This window comes from Hoplias malabaricus, chromosome Y (genome assembly GCF_029633855.1).
Source record: "Hoplias malabaricus isolate fHopMal1 chromosome Y, fHopMal1.hap1, whole genome shotgun sequence".
Classification (NCBI taxonomy): Eukaryota; Metazoa; Chordata; class Actinopteri; order Characiformes; family Erythrinidae; genus Hoplias; species Hoplias malabaricus.
In genome coordinates, this window is record NC_089820.1 from 30785234 (window position 1) to 30798197 (window position 12964).

General features: G+C 62.9%; 1 non-coding gene across 1 annotated transcript; it reads right to left on the reverse strand.

Annotated features, from left to right (window-relative positions):
* Nucleotides 1–8227: 8227 nt before the first annotated feature.
* LOC136679826 (5.8S ribosomal RNA) lies at nt 8228–8381 on the reverse strand. Its single transcript, XR_010796610.1, has one exon. It is a non-coding gene; the product is annotated as a 5.8S ribosomal RNA (ribosomal RNA).
* Nucleotides 8382–12964: the final 4583 nt, after the last annotated feature.

Below are 12964 nucleotides of genomic sequence, written 5' to 3' on the forward strand. Positions count from 1 at the left end.
ACCCAGAGCCCCAGGGACCCAGAGCCCCAGAGTCCCAGGGACCCAGAGCCCCAGAGCCCCAGGGACCCAGGGACCCAGAGCCCCAGAGCCCCAGAGTCCCAGAGCCCCAGAGTCCCAGGGACCCAGAGACCCAGAGCCCCAGAGCCCCAGAGTCCCAGGGACCCAGAGCCCCAGAGCCCCAGGGACCCAGAGCCCCAGAGCCCCAGAGTCCCAGAGCCCCAGAGCCCCAGAGCCCCAGGGACCCAGAGACCCAGAGTCCCAGGGACCCAGAGCCCCAGAGCCCCAGGGACCCAGGGACCCAGAGCCCCAGAGCCTCAGAGACCCAGAGCCCCAGAGACCCAGAGACCCAGAGCCCCAGAGTCCCAGAGCCCCAGGGACCCAGAGCCCCAGAGTCCCAGGGACCCAGAGACCCAGAGCCCCAGGGACCCAGAGCCCCAGAGTCCCAGGGACCCAGAGACCCAGAGCCCCAGAGCCCAGGGACCCAGGGACCCAGAGCCCCAGAGCCCCAGAGTCCCAGAGCCCCAGAGTCCCAGAGCCCCAGAGTCCCAGAGCCCCAGGGACCCAGAGCCCCAGAGTCCCAGGGACCCAGAGTCCCAGGGACCCAGAGCCCCAGAGCCCCAGAGTCCCAGAGCCCCAGAGCCCCAGAGCCCCAGAGCCACAGGGACCCAGAGCCCCAGGGACCCAGAGCCCCAGAGTCCCAGGGACCCAGAGACCCAGAGTCCCAGGGACCCAGAGACCCAGAGCCCCAGGGACCCAGAGCCCCAGAGCCCCAGAGTCCCAGGGACCCAGAGACCCAGAGCCCCAGAGCCCCAGAGCCCCAGGGACCCAGAGACCCAGAGCCCCAGAGCCCCAGAGCCCCAGAGTCCCAGGGACCCAGAGCCCCAAGGACCCAGGGACCCAGAGTCCCAGGGACCCAGAGTCCCAGGGACCCAGAGACCCAGGGACCCAGAGTCCCAGAGTCCCAGAGTCCCAGGGACCCAGAGCCCCAGGGACCCAGAGCCCCAGGGACCCAGGGACCCAGGGACCCAGAGACCCAGAGCCCCAGGGACCCAGAGCCCCAGAGCCCCAGAGCCCCAGAGCCCCAGAGTCCCAGGGACCCAGGGACCCAGGGACCCAGGGACCCAGAGCCCCAGAGCCCCAGGGACCCAGAGTCCCAGGGACCCAGAGACCCAGAGCCCCAGGGACCCAGGGACCCAGGGACCCAGGGACCCAGAGACCCAGAGCCCCAGAGCCCCAGGGACCCAGGGACCCAGGGACCCAGAGACCCAGAGACCCAGAGCCCCAGGGACCCGGCGCACCGGTCGAACCTATCTGGCCCACACTTAAGCCCCCGCCCTCGGACTAAACCAATCAGCCTGCCCCGTCAAAAAAGATGCCCACTGGTAGACCTGGAACCTTAAAATATATTGGAAGTGGGATGGTTGCCCAATTGCTGTATAATATATTGCAAGTTCATCCTGCCCACTGGTGGACCTGGGAGCCAAAACGGCGCGCAATATATTGGAAGTGGGACGGTTGCGCAATCGCTGTACAATATATTGGAAGTGGGATGGTTGCCCAATTGCTGTATAATATATTGCAAGTTCATCCTGCCCACTGGTGGACCTGGGTGCCAAAACGGCGCGCAATATATTGGAAGTGGGACGGTTGAGCAATCGCTGTACAATATATTGGAAGTGGGATGGTTGCCCAATTGCTGTACAATATATTGGAAGTGGGATGGTTGCCCAATTGCTGTATAATATATTGCAAGTTCATCCTGCCCACTGGTGGACCTGGGAGACAAAACGACGCACAATATATTGGAAGTGGGACGGTTGCGCAATCGCTGTACAATATATTGGAAGTGGGATGGTTGCCCAATTGCTGTATAATGTATTGGAAGGACCCTCCGTCAAATCTCAAAGTTCATTCTGCCCACTGGTGGACCTGGGAGACAAAACGCCGCACAATATATTGAAAGTGGGATGGTTGCCCAATTGCTGTACAATACATGGGAAGTGGGATGGTTGTCCAGTTCATTACACCCTCATCCTGGGCCTCTGATTAGGCTTGCCCCGGAGCTTACCACCGGTGCCTACCTCCAGGGGCTTATTCACCCCAACGCCCTGGTCCCCTAACCCGGCATGAATTTCACCAAGGGTCCCCTACCTCCGGGGCTCCCTATCAGCCAATACATTAAGAACACCTCATCCTGGGCCTCTGATAAGGCTTGCCCCGGAGTTTACCACCGGGGCCTACCTCCGGGGCCTAATTAAACCCAACGCCCTGGTTCCCTGAACGGGCCTTATTCAAACAACCTCTCCGCCGCCTAAGCTCCGGAGCTTCCTTTTGGCTCCCAGAGGCCCAGAGGCCCAGGCTCCCAGAGGCCCAGAGGCCCAGGCTACCAGAGGCCCAGGCTACCAGAGGCCCAGAGACCCAGGCTACCAGAGGCCCAGGCTCCCAGAGACCCAGAGGCCCAGAGGCCCAGAGGCCCAGAGACCCAGAGGCCCAGAGTCCCAGAGACCCAGAGACCCAGGGCCCCAGAGACCCAGAGCCCCAGAGCCCCAGGGACCCAGGGACCCAGAGACCCAGAGACCCAGAGACCCAGAGACCCAGGCTCCCAGAGGCCCAGAGACCCAGAGACCCAGAGACCCAGAGCCCCGGGGACCCAGAGACCCGGAGACCCAGAGCCCCAGAGCCCCAGAGCCCCAGAGCCCCAGAGTCCCAGGGACCCAGAGCCCCAGAGCCCCGGGGACCCAGAGCCCCAGAGCCCCGGGGACCCAGAGACCCAGAGCCCCAGAGCCCCAGAGGCCCAGAGGCCCAGAGGCCCAGAGACCCAGAGGCCCAGAGTCCCAGAGACCCAGAGCCCCAGAGCCCCGGGGACCCAGAGCCCCAGAGCCCCGGGGACCCAGAGACCCAGAGCCCCAGAGTCCCAGGGACCCAGAGCCCCAGAGCCCCAGAGCCCCAGAGACCCAGAGACCCAGAGCCCCAGAGTCCCAGGGACCCAGAGCCCCAGAGCCCCAGAGCCCCAGAGCCCCGGGGACCCAGAGCCCCAGAGCCCCGGGGACCCAGAGACCCAGAGCCCCGGGGACCCAGAGACCCAGAGCCCCAGAGCCCCAGAGACCCAGAGACCCAGAGCCCCAGAGCCCCAGAGACCCAGAGCCCCAGAGACCCAGAGACCCAGAGCCCCAGAGCCCCGGGGACCCAGAGCCCCAGAGCCCGGGGACCCAGAGACCCAGAGCCCCAGAGTCCCAGGGACCCAGAGCCCCAGAGCCCCAGAGCCCCAGGGACCCAGAGCCCCAGAGTCCCAGAGCCCCAGAGCCCCAGAGCCCCAGAGCCCCGGGGACCCAGAGCCCCAGAGCCCCAGAGCCCCGGGGACCCAGAGCCCCAGAGCCCCAGAGCCCCGGGGACCCAAAGCCCCAGAGCCCCGGGGACCCAGAGACCCAGAGCCCCGGGGACCCAGAGACCCAGAGCCCCAGAGCCCCAGAGACCCAGAGACCCAGAGCCCCAGAGCCCCAGAGACCCAGAGCCCCAGAGACCCAGAGCCCCAGAGCCCCGGGGACCCAGAGCCCCAGAGCCCGGGGACCCAGAGACCCAGAGCCCCAGAGTCCCAGGGACCCAGAGCCCCAGAGCCCCAGAGCCCCAGAGCCCCAGGGACCCAGAGCCCCAGAGTCCCAGAGCCCCAGAGCCCCAGAGCCCCGGGGACCCAGAGCCCCAGAGCCCCGGGGACCCAGAGACCCAGAGCCCCAGAGTCCCAGGGACCCAGAGCCCCAGAGACCCAGAGCCCCAGGGACCCAGAGACCCAGAGACCCAGAGCCCCAGAGTCCCAGAGACCCAGGCTCCCAGAGGCCCAGAGGCCCAGAGGCCCAGGCTACCAGAGGCCCAGAGGCCCAGGCTACCAGAGGCCCAGGCTCCCAGAGGCCCAGAGGCCCAGGCTACCAGAGGCCCAGAGACCCAGAGACCCAGGCTACCAGAGGCCCAGAGGCCCAGAGGCCCAGGCTACCAGAGGCCCAGGCTTCCAGAGGCCCAGAGAAATTTTATTTATATTTGATTTGGACATTTTACGCTCTTTCTGGACCCTTAGACCCTCCCCCAAGCTTTGGGCGGGACTTTAGAGAGGTCAAAGTTGAATGCATCCCATTTGCAATATATATGACACTGTTAAATATATTGGAAGTTGGATGGTGTAGGTTATTCCATTCAGAAAGCCAATCAGAGCCAATCAGAGCCAAGTGACACATACTAAAGGGATGGGCCCAACGTTCTGAACTCCTAGATGGAGCACCAGTGCCCCTAGTGCTGTCCAAATGGCGATTTTGCCGCGGGTATCAAACTGGAAAAAGTTATCACTCAGTGTCCAAATGGTCATGCTTTATACGGCATTATGGATCCATAACCGGCATACAATCCCACTGTGGTCATAAGTGTCCAATGGCAATATATTTGAATGGGCCTTTGTCCAGAAAGTGTATAGTGGGGCTAACTTAAGAGAGTCATAGTTACTCCCGCCGTTAACCCGCGCTTCGATGAATTTCTTCACTTTGACATTCAGAGCACTGGGCAGAATTCACATCGTGTCAACACCCGGTCCAAGAGCCTTCACGATGCTGTGTTTTAATTAAACAGTCGGATTCCCCTTGTCCGCAGCAGTTCTAATTCGGCTGTTAGGTGCCGGCCGAGAGACCCGGCCCCGGAGGTCTCCCCCCGAGGCGAGACTCATAAGCCCGAGAGATCCACGGAGCCTAGGCTCGGCGCGCGAGGCTCCAGGGACACCGCCCCGACCCACCGAAGCCCCACCACCGGCGGTGGCCCGCTACGAGTCCACACACGCACGAGAGACCGCAACCCCCCCACGCGGACCTACGTTCCATTGCGTCCCTCCGCGTCCCATCGGGGGAGAGCGAAGGGCCGGACGCTCGAGCTTAGCCGGGGGCGGCCCACCCGGCGACGGGCGTCGGGAGCCCGGCCCGGCTTAGGTAGGGAGAGGGAGGCCGAAGGCGGTCATCCGACGGAGGTTAGTCCCGAAGGACGCTCCCCCGCCGGCATCCCACCGACGACCGGCTCCCCTACCGTCGACCTGACCGAGGCCCCCTAAGCGCCACCGCCGAGGGGGGGACACGCACCGGGGCTTAAGGTCTCGCTCGCCGCGACCCACTCTCATCGACCCCGACAGACAGACGGAGCCTTGTTCACGGGGGTTTGGATATACTGGGGGGACAATCTCTCGCCGTGCGCTTCCTCGCGCGCAGGACCCAGTGGGGGGGGGCCCGAAGGTGGACCGGGAACAGCTCCCCGTCGCACGGGCAGCACCGGGCTTTCGGACCCCGCATCAGCAGACACGGGCCCGACCGAGCTCAGCCATTAGAGCCAATCCTTATCCCGAAGTTACGGATCCGTCTTGCCGACTTCCCTTACCTACATTGTTCCAACACGCCAGAGGCTGTTCACCTTGGAGACCTGATGCGGATATGGGTACGGCCTGGGGGGAAATTCACTATACCTCCCCCGGATTTTCAAGGGCCGATGGGAAACGTCCCGGCCGTCGCATAGCGCATGCGACGCCTTTCAGAGCGTTGAGCCCCTATCTCGGGGTCGAACCCATTCCAGGGCGCTCCAGCTCTTTAGCAAGGAGAGAGAATCCTCCCCGGGGTCCCCACCGGCGTCTCCGGGTTCGTTTGCGTTACCGCCACGGGAGCGCCTCTCGGCGGCTCGATCTCCACCAATCCCAGGTACGGGGATATTGGCCCGATCCCCTTTCGGTCAGCGCGAGGCAGACGAGACCATCGCCCCAGCATTTTCCGAACGGCGCTCGCCTATCCCTTAGGACCGACTAACCCACGGCCAAGCGCTGTCGGCGTGGAACCCTTCTCCACTTCGGCCTTCAAAGTTCTCATCTGAATATTTGCTACTACCACCAAGATCTGCACCCGCGGCGGCTCGACCCAGGCTCGCGCCAAAGGCTTCTGCGCCACCGCGGCGCCCCTCCTACTCGTCGCGGCATACGGTCCCATGAGTCTCGGTTCTCTCTCTCATTCTCGCTGGCTTTTGGGGGGGGTGGGAGACAAGTACCGCCAGCGACGGCCGGGTATGGGCCCGACGCTCCAGCGCCATCCATTTTCAGGGCCAGTTGATTCGGCAGGTGAGTTGTTACACACTCCTTAGCGGATGCCGACTTCCATGGCCACCGCCCCGCTGTCTATATCAACCGACACCTTTCTTGGGGTCTGATGAGCGTCTGCGTCGGGCGCCTTAACCCGCGCGTTCGGTTCATCCCGCAGCACCAGTTCTGCTTACCAAAAGTGGCCCACTCGGCACCGTCAATTCCATGCCCGGCTCCAAGCCTGCGAGCCGGGCCTCTTACCCATTTAAAGTTTGAGAGTAGGGCGAGGCCCGTTTCGGCCCCGCGGCCTCCAGTCATTTCTTTACCGGATAAAACTTGAAGTTTCGGCGCCGGCTATCCTGAGGGAAACTTCGGAGGGAACCAGCTACTAGATGGTTCGATTAGTCTTTCGCCCCTATACCCAGGTCGGACGACCGATTTGCACGTCAGGACCGCTGCGGGCCTCCACTCAGGGTTTCCCCTGGCTTCGCCCTGCCCAGGCATAGTTCACCATCTTTCGGGTACCACCGCGTATGCTCTGGCTCCGCTCTCCGCACGTGGGAAGAGCAGGCCGGTGGTGCGCCGCCCGCCCCCTCGGAGGGTTAGGACGGATCCCACCTCAGCCGACGCGCGCCGGCCTTCACCTTCGTTGCGCCTCCGGGGGTTCTGGTCCCTTCGACTCGCATACGCGTTAGACTCCTTGGTCCGTGTTTCAAGACGGGTCGTTCGGGGTCCGAACTTAGCCGCTGACCTTAGGCGTTCGGGTGCTGTGGGCCTGGATCGCCCCCCGCATCGCCGTAGCGGGCCTAGCCCGGGGCTGAGGACAGCCCAGCCGGCCCGCTTCGACCGAACGATCGGGGGGGGCCCCCATCCCCATCCCGGAGGAGGGGAGAACGCGGAAAGGACATTGCTCCACGGCCCCGGCGTTATCGGCGAAGTCGGAGCGAGGGGCTGTAGCGGAACGCCCGTGTCCGGGGGCCGCGTGGGGACTCCCTTCTCCGGACGGACCTACCTTCACCCTCGGGCCCTTCCAAGCCTAACCGGAGCCGGTCGCGACTCACCACCACGCGGGGAAAGTACACCGGGCGGGGCCGGACCTCCGTACGCCCGACAGGCCCGAAGTCCAGAGGCGAAGCGCAGAGCCGAAGCGGGGAGCGGTGGAGTCGGCACCCCACCCCTCTCGCCCGGATACGCTCGCACCCCCGACCGCGGAACCCGACGAGCGCGGGGCCGTCCGCCCGGCTGAATCCCCCGGGGCAGTCTTCTCGGTCCCCGTACGTTTACCTCTCAACGGTTTCACGCTCTGTTGAACTCTCTCTTCAAAGTCCTGTTTCAACTTTCCCTCACGGTACTCGGTTCGCTATCGGTCTCGTGCCGGTATTTAGCCTTAGATGGAGTTTACCACCCGCTTTGGGCTGCATTCCCAAGCAACCCGACTCCGAGAAGCCCGACCTACCCGGGCGGGAACGCGGGACTCGCTACCGGGCTTTCACCGTCTATGGGAAGAAGCCACGTTCGCGAGGACTTGGTCCCGCGTCCGCACCGAGACGGATCTTACGGACTTCCGTACGCTACATTTCCCGGCCAACCCCGGTCAGGGGAAAGTGGGATTCAGCGCTGGGCTCTTCCCTGTTCGCTCGCCGCTACTAAGGGAATCCTTGTTAGTTTCTTTTCCTCCGCTTACTGATATGCTTAAGTTCAGCGGGTCGTCTCGTCTGATCTGAGGCCGCACACAGAGGTTTCTTATGCGGGGGCGAGGGCGGAGGCGGAGGGCCGAAGGCTAGGGGCGAGGGGCGAGAGCCCGGCACGAGACCGAACTCCGCGACACCTTCCCCCCCACCCCGGCCGCTCGCCCGCCCGCTCACTCGCCCGCTCGCTGGGTTTAATCGGCACTCGCCACCCCCGCGTCCGACTGCGCGGAGCCCCGCTCGGGACTCGGGGAGAGACCGTAACGGACGTGGACCCGGACCTACTCGGCTCTCCCTCCGTTCCCTGTACGGAGCTCTCTCGCAACACGGGCCGCGTGGACTGGCTCGGAACCGAGTCTTCGTTTGGGAAGACGAAGGGCCGTTTTCAGGCCCTGCGAGCTTCCAGCCGCGGTCTCTCTCTCTCAGCGGGGGCGCGGAGACCGATCGATGGGTAAAGCGACCCTCAGACAGGCGTGGCCGCGGGATGGACCCCCGCGGCCGCAATATGCGTTCGAAATTTCGATGATCTGTGTCCTGCAATTCACATTAGTTAACGCAGATGGCTGCGTTCTTCATCGAAGCACGAGCCGAGTGATCCACCGCTAAGAGTCGTATTCGGGTTTGTGCCCGGCCCGTTACAGGCCGGGCGAAGGAAGCCATTCGAACAAGAGACAATTTTTGCCAATATATTTCAAGCCGGGTGCCTTCCACCCCCGTGCAGGGGGGGAAAGGTCATTGAACCTGGGCGTCACCACCGGACCGAGGAGTTACGGCCCGGGGGACGATCGCCCGAGTAGGTGCCCGAGACTTACGTGGTTTAGGAGACCGGGGTCTAGGCACCCGCCGTTCCCGGCGAGGCCCAGGGGTTTGGTTCGCTGCGTTACGGGTCCCGGTCTAAGGCATTCAGGCGTGCGCTCAAAGCCAAGCTCTCCACCCCGGAGGGTATGAGCGAGGCCCGGTGGTACGCTCCCAAGTCCCCGCTTAGGGGAAGGCGCTGGGTAGATCCCACCTAGTCAGGACCGGCGGGCACCGGCCGTCTCCTTTCGGGTGTTTATAAACGCATCCGGGGTTCGTGAGGCCCCTTCAACTCGCGCACCGGCCTTAGACTATTATACGGTCCGTCTCTGCGAAGCCAACATCGGGGGTATTTTGCATGCGCTCTTAAGCTCCGCTCTAACCCCGTGAGGGGAAAGAGTTTCGCCCGGCGGTACGCTCCCGTCCACCACCGCCCCCTGTGCCGGGGGGATGGGTTCAGGGAGATCCCACCGAGGCCGGCGAGCACCGGCCAACGCCCTGGGGGTGAGTAAGCCCCTTTGACTCGCGCACGCACAATCAAGCCTTCAACGATCAATGGTTTTTTGGGTTTAACTACCCGGCGGGCGGCTCCGGCGCCACTCTTCCCCCCGCGAACGGGAGGGGCGGACCGGGGTACCTATGCACCTAAGGCGGTCCTCGCATAACCCCGAGTTCCGAAGCCGGCTCGCTACGTCCACCCACCCGGAGGGGGGAGAGACTCACGTCGGCCGACGACGAAAGGTACGAGGCTTCTGCGGTCCATACCTTGAAGGTACCCGCCGGGGGGGAGGTTCGGCCTCTCGAGTCCGACTCGACAACCGGCACGGACGGCGGGCGCCGACCGCGGCCAGGTCACCGTTATTGATCCTTCCGCAGGTTCCCCTACGAAAACCTTGTTACGACTTTTACTCCCTCTAGATGTCCGGGTTCGATCGACTTCCCATCGCCCGGAGGCGACCCCCGTTCGAGGGCCGCCCCGGGGACGGTCCGAGGACCTCACCGAGGCATCCGATCGGTAGTAGCGACGGGCGGTGTGTACAAAGGGCAGGGACTTAATCGACGCGGGCTGGTGACCCGCGCCTACTTGGAATTCCTCGTTCGAGGGGAATAGTTGCAATCCCCTGTCCCCAGCGGGGAATGGCGTTCATAGGATTGCCCGCACCTCTCGGCGTAGGGTAACTTACATGTTGAACCAGCCATTGTAGCTCACGTGCGACCCCGGACTTCTAAGGGCATCACAGACCTGTTATTGCTCCATTTCTCAAGTGGCTTCTGTGCCACAAATCGCTCTAAGAAGTTTAGCCACCGACCGCTGATTCCCACCGGGCGAACCCCAACCTTCAGGCCCGCGGTAAGCGGGAGGGCACCGGGGAGGGGAGAGGGAAGGCGAAGGCGAAGGACGGACAACCCACACCCGGAGAGCGGAACGAGGTGCGGACGGCATCGGGGAGGGAACCGAACGCGAAGGGGAGAGGCCGGAGCCACCCACTCGACGCAGAACTGAACCCCCGTCAACCGCATCACCTCCCCGAACCGATCCGGGGTAGAACCGGACCCCCGCCGAAACCCCCAACACCCCCACCCCGATGGGGACCCCCCGCGAACGGGGACCTTCGGGGATAGAGTCCGACCCAGGAGAGGGGCCGTGTAACTACTTAAAGGATGGGATCTCGTTCGTTACCGGAATTGACCAGACGAATCGCTCCACGAACTACCAACGGCCATGCACCACCACCCACAGAATCGAGAAAGAGCCGTCAATCTGTCAATCCTTACCGTGTCCGGGCCGGGTTAGGTTCCCCGCGTTGAGTCAAATTAAGCCGCAAGCTCCACTCCTGGTGGTGCCCTTCCGTCAATTCCTTTAAGTTTCAGCTTTGCAACCGTACTCCCCCCAGAGCCCAAAGACTCGTGGTTTCCCGGACGCTGCCCGGCGGGTCATAGTCGTTAACCCAACGCCGCCGGATCGCGGGTCGGCATAGTTTACGGTCGGAACTACGACGGTACCTGATCGTCTTCGATCCTCCGACTTTCGTTCTTGATTAATGAAAACATTCTTGGCAAATGCCTTCGCTTTTGTCCGTCCCGCACCGGTCTACGAATTTCACCTCTCTCGGTGCGGTACGAATGCCCCCGGCCGTCCCTCTTAATCATGACCTTTGGTCCGTCAAACCCACGAAATAGGACCAAGAGAGCGGTCGGATACCCCCCCGGCTCGGGGAACCGTGCGGCGGCCAGAAACGCCGGGCGTCACACCCGGGCGCCCCCGGCCCCACCCGGCCGCCTCGCCGAAGAGCTCCGACTCGCCCCCCATGGGAAGGCCTTATTCCATTATTCCTAGCTCAGTCCATTCAAGGCACGCTTCGGCCTGCTTTGAGCACTCTGTTTTGTTCAAAGTAAACGCACCGGACCCTTCCGCCCCCCACGTATTCAACCGCGGCGGACGACCCAGCTAAGGGCCTCTCCGCGGAGGAAGGGAGCAGAGGACACCGGATGAGTAGGGACAAGGTCCCGCGACCTCCACCCAGAGACCCGCGGGGGTCCCCAACCCCCCCGGAGAGGGGCAGCTTCCCACCGCGAAGTCCGGACGGGCAGAGGCCCGGCAGCCGGGACCCGTCCCCGGATCCAACTACGAGCTTTTTAACTGCAGCAACGTTAACATACGCTATTGGAGCTGGAATTACCGCGGCTGCTGGCACCAGACTTGCCCTCCAATGGGTCCTCACCCACGGACGTAGATTGAGTTCATTTCGGTCCCGAAACCTTCAAACGGGGCCTCGCACCGATATTTTTCGTCACTACCTCCCCGTGTCGGGAATGGGTAATTTGCGCGCCTGCTGCCTTCCTTGGATGTGGTAGCCGTTTCTCAGGCTCCCTCTCCGGAATCGAACCCAGATTCCCCGTTACCCGTGGTCACCACACGTAGTCCCGTAGACTACCGTCGAAAGTTGATAGGGCAGACACTCGAATGAGACGTCGCCGCCCCGAAGGGCTCTGCGATCGGCCAAAGGTTATCTAGAGTCACCAAAGCGGACCCGACCGGAGTCGGGAGGGGGTTTTTTGGTTCTGATAAATGCACGTATCCGTGGGGGGCGCCGAGGGGGGAAGGTGAACCAGTCACCGACCACCTCGAAACGGCACCCCCACTTCCAACGCTTCGTTTGCATGTATTAGCTCTGGAATTACCACAGTTATACCAAGTAACGTGTGGAGCGATCAAAGGAACCATAACTGATTTAATGAGCCATTCGCAGTTTCACTGTACCAACGCCCGTGTGTACTTAGACTTGCATGGCTTAATCTTTGAGACAAGCATATGATACTGGCAGGATCCAACCAGGCCGATCCCTCTGGTACTCAAACCCGGCTTGGGGAAAGAGAGAGAGTCGGTGGTGCGTGGAACTCGACCCCCCGAAGGAGGAAGAGACGCGCACCGCGGAAAGGCTTTTCGAACGAGACCCCCCGGAGGTGGGTCTGCAATCGGGGGTTTGACTACTTGGAAAATGTACGATTCAAGGCCCGGACGGTGCAGGCTAGGGGCCGGTTCCTTCCCTCAATAGGATCCCGACCCTAAGGCACCACCGACTCGGACCTTTTAACGGACCCAAACTGCGGTGGAAATTAGACCGACGGATCGGCTAAGTCTCCCTCGGAACGATTCTGGGACAAGCGGACCCCCTGTTACGGGGGGTCCACGAGCCATGGAGGCTGGAGCACGTGGCGGGGAGGATCGTTCTAAAAGCCGGTATTATTTCGGATTAGAAGCCTGCCCCTGGTGCTCCGGGTATGCCGCATTTCGAACGGGCGTAAAGGACGTCCGTTTAAGGGAAGAGAATGGAAGAGAATTTCCTGGCCCCCTCAAAGCGCGAGGAGGTCGGCATAGGTTTTACGGTACGCCCCCCCCGGAGCCGTCTGATGTTCAGAAGACGAAGGGTTTTGCCCCCAATCTCGTAAGGTCGAGGGCTCACCACCGAACTTCCAGCCGCGGTCCTTGGTAGGACCGATACGCGGACAAGCCGCAAAATCCTGGCCCCCTCGCAGTGCGAGGAGGTCGGCAAAGGTTTTACGATTCGCCCCCCGGAGCCTACGGTTAGTTTTCTCGATTTAAGAAGACGAAGGGGGTCGGGGCCCGGGAACCGTAAACCGAGCGCCTCTTCCCCTGCGAACTTCCAGCCGCGGTCCTTGGTAGGACCGATACGCGGACAAGCCGCAAATCCTGGCCCCCTCGCAGTGCGAGGAGGTCGGCAAAGGTTTTACGATTCGCCCCCCCGGAGCCTACGGTTAGTTTTCTCGATTTAAGAAGACGAAGGGGGTCGGGGCCCGGGAACCGTAAACCGAGCGCCTCTTCCCCTGCGAACTTCCAGCCGCGGTCCGTTTAAAAAGACCGATCCGTGACACCTCT